The sequence below is a fragment of the Saccostrea echinata genome, unplaced genomic scaffold (assembly GCF_033153115.1).
Source record: "Saccostrea echinata isolate AGI-Se365-2 ecotype Australia unplaced genomic scaffold, CSIRO_AGI_Sech_v1 ptg000063l, whole genome shotgun sequence".
Classification (NCBI taxonomy): domain Eukaryota; kingdom Metazoa; phylum Mollusca; class Bivalvia; order Ostreida; family Ostreidae; genus Saccostrea; species Saccostrea echinata.
In genome coordinates, this window is record NW_026889812.1 from 655078 (window position 1) to 667728 (window position 12651).

General features: G+C 33.4%; 1 long non-coding RNA gene across 1 annotated transcript; it reads left to right on the plus strand.

Annotated features, from left to right (window-relative positions):
• The first annotated feature begins 2905 nt into the window (after positions 1 to 2905).
• Positions 2906 to 11508, plus strand: LOC133175598 (uncharacterized). The gene is made up of 2 exons (XR_009719308.1): positions 2906 to 2958; positions 11170 to 11508. It is a non-coding gene; the product is annotated as an uncharacterized LOC133175598 (long non-coding RNA).
• The last annotated feature ends 1143 nt before the right edge of the window (positions 11509 to 12651 follow it).

A 12651-nucleotide genomic window follows, 5' to 3' on the forward strand; every position in this document is an offset into this window, starting at 1 on the left:
GATAAAAGATACCACAGAGTCTGACACATCTGTTTTATATTTGGATATTTTACTTGAAAAAGACGTTAATGGTAATCTAACAATGAAGCTTTATGATAAACGTGATGACTTTAACTTTTCAATCGTCAACTTCCCTTACTTATGCAGCAATATACCTTCATCACCTGCATACGAGTTATATATCTCTCAGTTGATTCGATACGCAAGAGCATGCTCTACGTATGTACAATTTCTAAAACGAGGTAAATTATTGACAAACAAGTTGATGAAACAAGAATATCAGCTGTCTCATTTGAAGTCATCATTTCGTAAGTTCTATGGTCGATACAATGACCTTGTCAGCAAATACAATTTATCATTGAGTCAAATGCTGACTGACGTTTTTCATACAAATTGTTAGGCCATTATTTACACACTGAATTGTTGACGGATTTTTCCGTTATTTCCCGATCATGACAAGGAGCACACGGCGGGTGTGACCAGTAGGCAGGGGATGCTCACTCCTCCATGGCACCTGATCCCACCTCTGATGTTTGGAGGTCCGTGTTTGCTTTACTCCTATTTTGTATTGTTTGATGGACTTTTGAGCCTGAATACTGTTCGTTATCTTCATATATTTCATTGTAGTAAAACAAGTTTCATTGTTAGAGCACTTACCTAAATTATTTTCATTCTAGTCTAAATTTAAACTGAATTTTATATTGTTCATGTACAGTACCAACCAGACCCAATCTGACACCAAAGCAGTCCCAAAAACAGTCCCCGGGACTGCTTTGGGACTGCTCTAAGACCGCTAAGGGACTGCTCTGGGACTGCCGTGGGACTGCTCTTGGACCGCTGTGGGACTGCTCTGGGACCGCTCTTGGAGCACTCTATACAAATTTTTGAAGAAAAAAACTGAAAAATATACTTACTTTTGATATAATTCTGCATCAGGTTTCATTAGTACATTGTTTTTTTAATCGTTTGCGTAAAATTCAGAAATAATGTCTTTAAAATGAATATGACTTAAATCTTAAAATAATAATAATAATAATTAGGACAAACGAGAAAATTAATATCTAATGATAATGTATTTCGACATGTAATTAAAAGTACTTTCTACTATTTTAACACAATTTTCGAAAATCAATATGTTGTATCAATGTATATTGATGGGTCGTTTGGGTTTCGTTTCGTTTCGATAGGTTTCGTTTCGTTGTTTCGTTTTGATTTCGTTTCGCAGTTTACAGGTACCCTATATTGATATGTATTCTCAGTGTGATCTATACAAACTGACATCAAAATTTGTTTTTCACATTTTTATAGCTATTTTTTTCAGGTATATTTAGTAAAAGAAGTGCATATGACCTCCTTATCATCAAGTTTTGCTGTAGTCTGCATCAGGATTATTTGGATAAATAAACATAGAAAAATGTGAAAGATGACAACAATAATCAGCTTTGCCTCGCCAAACAGTTTTTTTTTTTAATTATAAAACTTATCCCTAAGCAGGTATTCAAATATTTTTAACTGTGTACACTTCTGTACTAATGCCACTGACTATAACTGCATTGAAGAAACACAGTGTCCGAGTGCAAAAAAATAGACTTTATTTAAAAAAAATAGTTAAATAAAGAACATGTTTTATGGGCTCTGCAGAATAACTCACTCATTCACTCAAGAAAGATAACCAAAACCGTCTCCTACATTTGATTTAGAACTACGTACCTTGCATTGTTTTAATTTTTTCAGTATATTCTTTTAGCTTTTGATGGATTGAGATCACAATAATATAGATTGTCCACCCCTCTTTCATACATATTGCCCCCGCCTATTTCTTTTTCAAGTTCAACAACAACATCCTTTAGAACATTCAATATGTTTTCTAATGTAGAATCATCAATGTGTCCGTCCTTTGAATGTGCTATAATGTTGTTCCTGTAAATCCGAATCCTTTCTATGCAGGATGACAAAGAATAATCATCATCTGAAGGGTCATGTCCCCATCCATTCTTATGTTCTTGAACATTGCAAAAATTCATCAAAATTTTGTAAAGATGTGTAATATCCAATTCCGTCGTGTTTACGACACCTGGAGCAGGGGAATAAGGAGAGAGAGGGTAGAGAATGGCTTTTTGCATTTGACTCAGTGACCCTATTATCCTTCCCTTTCCATTGTCAAGACTGGAGCGAAGTTAAGAAGATGGGATTTTAAGATCCATCACATCTCTAAGCAGATTTGTACATGTTTGTAAATAGAAGAAGACAAAGTCGAGAAAAGTTTTCCGTGTTCTTGTTTGGGGATTGTGTTTGATTTCCAGGTATTTGTGTTGGCATGGTCTTCAACATTTTTGAGATTTCTGAAAAGGTTACGAACCCTTCTTTTTATCAATCCCCTCTATTCATGTATTCATTTTTTGAGAAGTTATATCTCTAGCGTTTGTTGGAAATACACACAGCGGCAATTTACCAAACAAAATACATTCATTCTTGTGTATTAGCCTATAACCAAATTTATTGAATTTCAAGATATTTTCATTTGATACAAACATATAATGAGTTTTTTTTGAAAGTTCAGGCTTTAATGATACCATAACACAGATGTGCAGGTCAGATTTTTAAACATTGCTTTTTTTATTTTGAGGTCAAAAACATACTAGTGCATTGTGATAAATAAGAAACAAAATTCACGTTCACGTTGAACATTAATGGCTGCTCCTTCGAGGTAGCTTTCCAAGTGCAGTGTGCATCTTTTTAAGAGTTATACTACTTGTATACATACGTATTCAAGGAAGTGATATTGCATAAATAATATGAATATAAGTGTTTCCGAACAAATTGAATTGTGAATTTTTGTCGTTCATCGTGATATAACACGGACTGTTGTGTATACTTCTTTTTTATAGCTGCACAGTCGTCCGTGTTATGACACGATAAACATCCACCATTTGCAACTCATCCAATTCGATGGTTAAGGTAATTATCTAGTAAATGAGTTTAGACTGTCTTTTTGGTTTCCCCTTACTCTACTAAATAAATTGACTATGTAGAGAATGAAGTAATTTTTTGTCTATCAATATAAAATAACTTGAAAATTCCAATCTCTATACTCAATTAAAATTATTTTCAAGAAGGGATCAAAATCATGTGCTTAAATCACTGTTTTCCGAGAGACCGTAGGCAATCTGGAAACATTTAATTTGCCTGATATGGAAAAAAAAATTATTCATTATTTATCATTGAAAGTGAAAATTTAAAACCTACCTTTTTTTTTTTTACATTGTCTTATGCTAAAATTTATGACCAATACCAATTTGACCAATTATATTCATTATGCATTAGTAAGGGAATTCATTTCAAAAATTTTGGAAACCTGTAGGACCTTTTCATTTATTAGATTTTTATCTAATGTGTTCCTTGTATGAAACTAGAACACTTATTGCAAATCGGGCCTATCTTCTGTAAATTTTATACGGTACCAATTTTGATGCACCAGATGCGTATTTCGACAAATTATGTCTCTTCAGTGAGGCTCATGCCGAAACTTTTTACTTCTCTAAAAGGCTTTAAACTTTTTATCTGCATTTAAACCTGCATTTAGCTGTATTTGCTGTATAGAATCTAAAGGTAACACAACTCTGTGCTTAAAGAATATAGAGGTGATCGATAGGTAAAATATCTGGGACAAGAAAAAACTGCAGAACTTGCCCTTTACTTAATCAATAAATACAAAAAATGTTTTCTTTTTATGTTAAGTTTATTAACCATGCTTGAATATGAGAGAGAAAGAGAGAAAGAGAGAACTTTCTTTAGCATTAAACATTTATTGTTCGAATGACAAAAATTAAAATTTGAATTTTTTGCAAATTCTTTCGGACATTTTTATTTATTTTCTTAGAGTAAGATACATGTGTATGTAAATTTATTTATTCCTATTCAATAACTTTTTTTCTTTATTTGGAAAGCTATATAGCAACCAGTAATGATTAAAAATCCACTAAAGATAAAATGATGCTTTATTGCATGTTTTTTTAACATTATAAATCACTGTATATATAATAACAAAAATATGCAATTTTTTCATGGGGTTTTGTATGTACATAAACATGTCCCTTTTCCTTTCTCATTGATGGTATAAAAAGCTGCATTGTTTCATAAAATCATAAAACATAACAAGGAAACATTTAAAAGAAGAATCAACTTCCTTATGCTTACATATTAAACTTCCTAATCATTTAACAAACAAAAAATTTGCAAATGTTATTTCCTTTTTACTAAAATTAACATTTCTTACGGAAGATATCACAGGGGTTAACATTGGTTTTAGTTTATACAACGTATTCTGTTCACCATACGTTATGATTGTTCGAACTTCCCCAGCCAATAAAAAATTTTAATTGATGAAGATTAAAGTTAAAATTATTTAGCAATCAAAATTTTATAGTATACATGTAAAAGACATATTTTTCATATATGTCTTACTAATTATTGCAATGGGATTTGTACAGTAAAAACTCTTAATTTTGTGTTGACCAACTAAGAATATCTTTGGCGGAGCAATGCGGTGGGGTCTATAGGAATGCTTGATGTACAACATTTAACAATACTGGCGAATGACATACGAATGTTTGTGATGTCTAGAAAATGAGGACGGGGACGGCTTGGATTTTTCTAAAGCTCAAATTTTATGTTAACACCTTTAAATTTCAAATCAAAGCAGTTATTGGCAGGCTACTGTCAATCGTTGATCTTATAAGGATATCAACAATCTCGATTAAATCCAATATTTCGCAATTTTATGGTGGATACAATGACCTTGTTTGCAAAATGCAATATATCGTTAAGTCAAACGTTGAATGACGTCTTTCATACGAATTGTTAAGCCATAATTTTTAACTGAATTGTCTGCAGATTTTTCCATTAACCTGATCATGAAAAGGAGCACACGGTGGGTATGACCGGTCGACAGGGTTGCTCACTCCTCTATGGCACCTGATCCCACCTATGTTTTCAGATGTCCGTGTTTGCTATTCTCACAATTTGTTTGATTGGACACTGGGTATGATTATTGTTCGTTATCTTCATATTTCATTCATTTAAACTTTTATTATTTGCAGAAGATTTTAATACTAGTTCCATTACATATATATATATTTATCTTATACGTGTGGTGGATAGTACCCATAAGATAAACGTATGCTTTTCAATAACACTTCCGGTTTCGACACAAGACCCAATTCCTTGGGCTCGCTTCCAGATGTAAATGTACCAGAACTTCTAATTGTGAAAGTTCTTGTTATCAAATGAATGCTAATAAGAAAAAAGTTCGTTAAAAACAAGAACAAAACTAATTACACTTCAGTGAAATATCTAAACTTATCAATGTACTGGCTACAGCGATAAAGGATGTTACCCTCACCCCTCACACACACACACACACATACATGTGAGAGGTGTCAAACGGGGACAGGGGTTAAAGTCTGTCAAAGTGGGGACTTCTTTATTTTTATCAATTCATTGACTTTTGACCAAAAATATTAGTCCTCCTATAACTCTGATGACAAATATAATGAGAATATGTCAATATCTTTAATTTTAAGCCAAGCACTTTTAACAGCACAAACGGGGACCTATTTCACACTCATTAATATTCACACACCAGTACTTGATTCATTGTATCTAATCGGGGACATTTTCAAAAAAAAAAAATGCAAAATACTCCCTTTTGTGCCTTTTATTCATTAATTACCACCGTTTTCATCACTGATTAGGATTCTTGTCTTCATAGGTACTTGAATGTTTTATATTTTAAATCAAATATGAAGATACCAACTGTAATAAGCCTCAAAAGTCCATTGAAACCCATAGGCACTCCCCCAGCTTAATTGTTAAAAAATATATATCTACTATACAATAAACATGTTATGTTTATAGTATAGTAGATATATTTTTTTAACAATTAAGCTGGGGAGTGCCTATGTTGAAACCGTACAAATCGTGAGCAGGGCAAACAGGGACGTTAAAAACACTCGAGTTCACAGTGCCATGGAGGAGTAAGCACCCCCTGACGACCTGTGTCGCATGATATTTGGTCCGCCTCGTTTAAAGGTCGGGGGGGGGGGGGGGGGGTGGCTAATAGGATAACATATAAGGTCCGCCTTTTATAAGAGGTCCGGCCTGTATAAGAAAAGGTCTGCCTACGTTTAAAGGTCCGGGTAGTGCAAAAGGTTTTAATCTTGATTTAAACACATAAAATTAAAGATAGTTTGTACAATATATCTCTAGAGCAGGAATTCTACTCCTTATTTAGTTGCCTTAATTTTAGCAGTGCCGTTTATTTTGTTTTAACATGTCCATGCTTGTGATGTAAAAACTGCATACAAAAATCTCCTTGGACTACAGATGGCATTACAAATCTAGTTTTTTTTAATTACCTTGATATTTTTATGAAAGATGATTTTAGCATTTGAGAAGAAAATCCAGGTTTATATATTAACACTCCCCCCCCCCCCCCCCGACGAGAGATATTATTTTGTTTTGTGTCTTTCTTAAATCTTTCTTTTTAATCTTTTTTAAGCTTATTTCTAAATTTATTTTTCTTGTTGGTTACATTTCGTTGTGCTTTTTCATGATGTATAGTTATAACATCTCAGATTCATCTAATACTAGAGGTTTTTTTATGCCCCCTCCCCCCAATCCCCTTTTTAAAAAGTTACACAGTTCAGATTTAATTGTTTGTTTGTATTTTTTTTCTCTGTTTCAAAAGTTTTATTCTACGATTTTATGATCGGTAATTGAACAATTTCAGAGAAAACTTAAATATTTACAATAAATAATCCCCACCCTTTTCCAAAGAGAGAGAGAGAGAGAGAGAGAGAGAGAGAGAGAGAGAGGTTAATCAATATAATAATATAATAAACCACATATAAATTAAATCAGGCCGTTCGTCAAAAATACTTTCAGTCCTGGTGATTTTTCCCAAATGATAATTATGTTCTGGAGTTTATTCCTTTTTGGAACAGTTTGGAGGAGCAGTTTCGATTGCACCTTTCCTTGCACAAATGACCCGTATTGAAGAACTTAATAAAGAAATCATCCTCTCCAGCCGCCACTACACTTATCACAGGAAGCAGATACACAAGATTTGCTGAAGAAACACTGCATTATTAACGCAAATAATACCTATCGCTGTAATAAATTTTTTATCCAGTGATCATTTCGGCACTGAACTCCGCTTTCTCATTAACGAAAGTCCCCCCCCCCCCCCACACACACACACTCCCTTCCTTCACGTATCTGCTGAAAATGCAACTTTCTTAGACAAAGAGCTCTTTCTTGCAGTGGAATGCAAGCTCACAGAGCAATCATCTTTACTCCGTCTTTATTGTTTCCTTATTAAAGCAATCCCAGAATCCACAAACTTTCATCATGGTACATGACTTGCAAATGAAGGAAAGTTTTTGACCGTTAGCCAGTCATTATATTCTCCATGATAAATAAGTACCTATTCTTAGGAAAAGAAGGATTAATTTTTTGAAAAAAAAAAAAAAAACCAATGTGTTTATTCCTGTTTGATTATAGATGACAATTTTGCTTAAGTTAAGACAAAATTAAAATTTAATTGCACGTATTTATTTCCGCTACGCAGATAATAGTGCATTACCACAAGAAGTGAATTCGGAATTTGCAGTGTGGTTAGGGTCCATATTTTTAAATGAATAAATACATACAATTTATCAGGATGAAGATTTCCACAGAGGATAAAGGTGTTCATAATCAAACATAAAATTTAGAGACCAATCATGGGGGGGGGGGGGGGGATTTCTGCTACTTTCTCTTTTGAGCATACATTTTGTGCACCAGGTGTGACGTACATTTTTATATTTAAAAGAAATTGTCACAACAACACAACTGTATTTCTAAATAAAATTCGATTTCGCGTTATGTAAAGAGTTTTTCATGTAATACATCGTCGGAGACCATAATGGTTTGGATTTAATTCTTTCTTATAACGTTTCAGTCTAATTTCAGATCAATTGAAAAATATTTATCTCTCAATAAGCGCTGATAATTTATTTTAGTCAGTTATGGACATTGGCAAGTCACGGTTATCCGGACGACAAAAGTTTAATTCATAGGTTTTTCCACTTATAAAACTGATTTAGCCCCCTCCCAAGGTGGACCTTAAAACGCAGTATGATAAAAGGTCCGCCCTCTGTATTTCAGATATCTTACTATTACAAAGCGAAAATTGTGGACGGGGTTTATTTTCGAAGCATAAAAATAAGAGAATGAGGCAGGGCGGACCTTAAAACGCAGTATAATAAAAGATCCGCCCTCTGTATTTCAGATATCTTACTAATACAAAGCAAAAATTTTGTACAGGGTTTAGTTTCGTAGCATAAAAATAAGAGAAAGAGGAAGGCGGACCTTAAAACGCAGTGAAATAAAAGGACTGCCCCCTTTATTCAGATATTTAAGATATTTTACTGTTAGAAAGCAAAAATTATGGACAGGGTTCTTTGCTGTAGCATTAAAAACTAGTTGTTCTCATGGTGATCAATCGTCTTTTTGTATATATACTGAAACGCAAAAGAAACGCAAAAGCAGTAATCTACAAATATTTGAATTTTTTATCTAGTGATTTTCAAAAATGAATACACTTAGGTAGAACTTGATTTGAAAACATCAAAGATTTGATGAAAATGTTAAATGATTATCTTTTAACTTTAGAAAGTAACACATGACTGTTAAAACACCCCCCACCCGGTCATTCAATTACAGCGTGCAAATCTGCCATGCACAACAATTGCAGCTTGATTTCTACGATGCAATACGTTCATCAATCTCGAGATCTGAGCGAAAGAAATATTCTTTGCCATTTTTAAATGCCTGTTTTTCAGATGATGAGGTCGAATTTTCTCCAGCCAAGCGCAGTGTAGTAACCTTTGGACTTCCGGTCTAAGGACTGTCATTCATGTTAATGATACGTAAGAGACTGTTGAGGCGTGATGTAGGTCATATTTGCATCTGCAACTCTCCATCACCTTTATTTTGAGATTTTCCAGCTAGAGCAATGGAAATGTCTACTTAAGTCATTTTCAGGAAGCCTTTGCATCGCTTACAGAAAAGATAGGGGAATTTATTTTTCGGAACATTGCTGATTTACTTATGATAAACAGATACAATACCTTAAAACCCCACATTATTGCCAAATATTTTGTTAAACATGCAATTTCTGTTATTTGTTAAGCAGACTCAAACTTAACTTCCGATAATGGTATGAAAATCATTCAATTGTTAAATTACCGATATTTACAAAATTGAAGAAGTCCTTACTTTCTAGATACAAATTTATATCCTATATGTAATATTTCCCCCTAAAATATGAAGTAGCGTTTCTTTTGCGTTTCATTTTACATATGTATATCAGTTTTGACTGAATCACTTATGCTACCTTTATGGTATCTGTTCTATTTTTTTGTCAGTTTGTTTTCTTTTTTCAGTTTTGCTTTCTTTTTTTTTTTTTTTTTTTTTTTTTTTTTTTTTTTTTAATCAGATGTTCACAGTCTTGTTATCTAGTTCAACCAAACTATGTGCTTGTATTCACAACTTTTTTTCCCGCGGCTCACTTGCTTATTTTTTATGAAGGTCACATATTTCTTTTTATCTCATGATAGGTAATACTTTCCAACAATATCGAGCCGCCATTGGTATTCAGATGTACAATGAAATCAGAGTTATTCCCTTTGTTTAAGGCCTCATATCTACCTACGTTTTTATGACATCCGCCGTGTGCTCTTTGTCATGATCGGGAAAACGGTAAAATCCGTTGACAATTAAATGTGTAAATAATGGCATAACAATTAGTTTGCAAAACGTCAGTCAGCATTCGACTTAATGATAGATTGTATTTACTGACAAAGTCATTTTATCGACAACTTGTGAAATGATGACTTCAAACGAGACTGTTGATATTCTTGTTTCATCAACGTGTCAGTCAATAAGTTGCCTCGATTTAGAAATTGTTCGTATGTAGAACATGTTTTGGGACATGAAAATATGCCCCCTATAACATTCCCAAATAATTCTTAAAATGGATCAAAATGTTTTGCACACTTGTAGTTTAAATGATAAAAAAGTGTTGGTAAGAGCTAACTAGAGAGTGGAAAACCTACGTAATCAAATCTAAATTAAATTTTGCGGAAAACACATTACATACACATCTAATAATTATAATTATTTAAATTGAAGATTCCTGCACTTCCCGTTCACTCGGCATTTCAGTTGCGACTGTTGAAAATGGGGTACTAAACCAATTTTCTGCAAAATCATTATATATAAATTGTGCTGTTGCTATCCGTGTCAACGCACATCTCTTACATTCGGACGTGGATTATTTGGTACCAGCTTTAGGGTTGGTGACGTTAATTCATCCATAATAACTGATACTCGTCCAGATCCTTTTATTTCGCTATGATAAAATGATTTATCAGAAAAAAAAAATGTTTAAATCAACGGTAAATTAAAGCCCTAGTCCTTTTTCCTCTCCATGTTGTTTGATTTAGGATATCATTTGTCTGAACAGCTCTACTCAGCTTCACACAGAATTTAATGCCTGCTGTTCCACTTTGACGTCAAAATTTATTTTTGCCTTCGGAATCGGATTTCTATAGGCTGATAAGAAATCTTAATGGTTTCCGTATTTTTTATCGAAAATCTTTCAAACTTGCACAAAATAAATTTAAGATAAAGATCAAAATATGATATAAGTATAATTTTATGAATTTTCATACATTTTCTGGGTCAACGGGACTGAGTACACATAGCTACAAAATTCTAATAGCTGATTTCGAGACTGCGCCCGATACCTCTACCAACGACACATTAATAGGAAATCTAACAGAAAAAATAAAATAACTCTGAATTAATTTTTGCTTTTATATTTTGTTGATGTTTGTTAAGAGTATATACCAATTTTCACCATAATATAATCAGAATGACTTAATGATTTCCTAACAGCCCTCTTATATAACGATATACGACGAAAATTTGATTTACAACTTATGCATACAATAATATGCATGTTGAAGTTTCTTATGACCAAATATACTATCACTACTTAGAAATGATTAGTACAGATATTTCAACATTCTTAACATTCAACATTCTTCTCGTTCATTTCAGAAATGAATAGAATGTCCTCACTGTCAATGGTCACACTCCACGGACATTTAATACCATCGGACACCAGATATCTAAGGAATCTATCACGTGTATTATGATGGAAGCTATGATAATGTTGAAATGTGAATCCCAACAGAAATCTGCTGGACAAGAGGAATGAGAATAGGATACGCGATATTTCCCATACCTATCAACCACAGTTACCACAGGGTCATGGCGTTCGGAAAATCATACTCAAACACACAAATATATTTCTTTCCATTTATAGAAATACCTTGCGTTGTACTATACATCTGATTTCCTTGGTCATTATACTCAATTAGTAAAAGTCTTTTCCCTTGTCCAGTTGTGTACTTTTCTACTTTGCAAGTGTTGCAAACAAATATGGAATTACCTCTCAGATTTCCATAAATTGATAAAAATAATTTATCACCTTCACTGTTGAATTTTCGTATTTCTGCAGCGCCTGGTTTCGAAACGCCGTCTTCATATGGTGTCAAATACATGGCGAAATTGTTAGGCATAAGTGTTTTTATCTCAGTCCATTTCGTATGAAAAAGTTTTACATCGTGCGTCAAATGTGCGAACGTACAGATATTTGATTATTATCGGCATATTTAATGCAAAGCGTTGCGGGATATTCACAAGGGATGATTCTCATTAACTGTGGATCGTGATGAGACTTTCCAGAAGTCTCGAATCGTTAGAGATAGTACATAATATTATGGACTGGTGCTTTAGTTTTTAAATGAGGGGACACATATTTTACACAAAGCCTTATTTTGCAGGGTCCAGAAAAGAATTGGACGTTATCTTCACAGTGCTGAGAGGTAACGAAATGTTGTTCGTGTGGATCAGGAGCGTCCGCCATTTCAGCATTTTAACTATGCAAAATTCTTACATAATTTACCGTTTTTATACATCTCTTATCTTGTGATCTTTTTATCAAAGTGGGCTTTGAATAAGGTAGCTATTTTCCAGATCAATAAAGCATGGAAAGCTTGTCATGTATATTTAGAAGAATTATCTAAACTTAAATAAGAAATTTAACGAACAGTGATTAATCTTACAATTCTTGTAAGGAATATAAAATTTGAAAAAGGTCAAAAAACACCAAGCCCTGAGAAAAAGCCAAAGGTGTGATCAGGACCAGAAGGGGTAAGCATCCCCCTGTAGATTGGTCACACCAGCCTTAAGCCCTGTGTATTAAAAATTGGTGTAAATTATACTATTTAAAATACTATCCAACGATGGATTCTTTGCAAACAAGGTCATTATAACAGAATTTGCAAAATGCCGCCTCCTAAAGAGATAGTTTAGAGCCCTGTAACATCAACGTATTCGTCAATAAATCCTTCCTCTGTCTATTGATTGATTGATTGTATGTTGTTTAACGTCTTATTCGAGAATTTTTCACTCATATAGACAAGTCACTCTGGGACAAACAGGGTTCCTCTAGTGTCTGTCACCTTATCCATTACG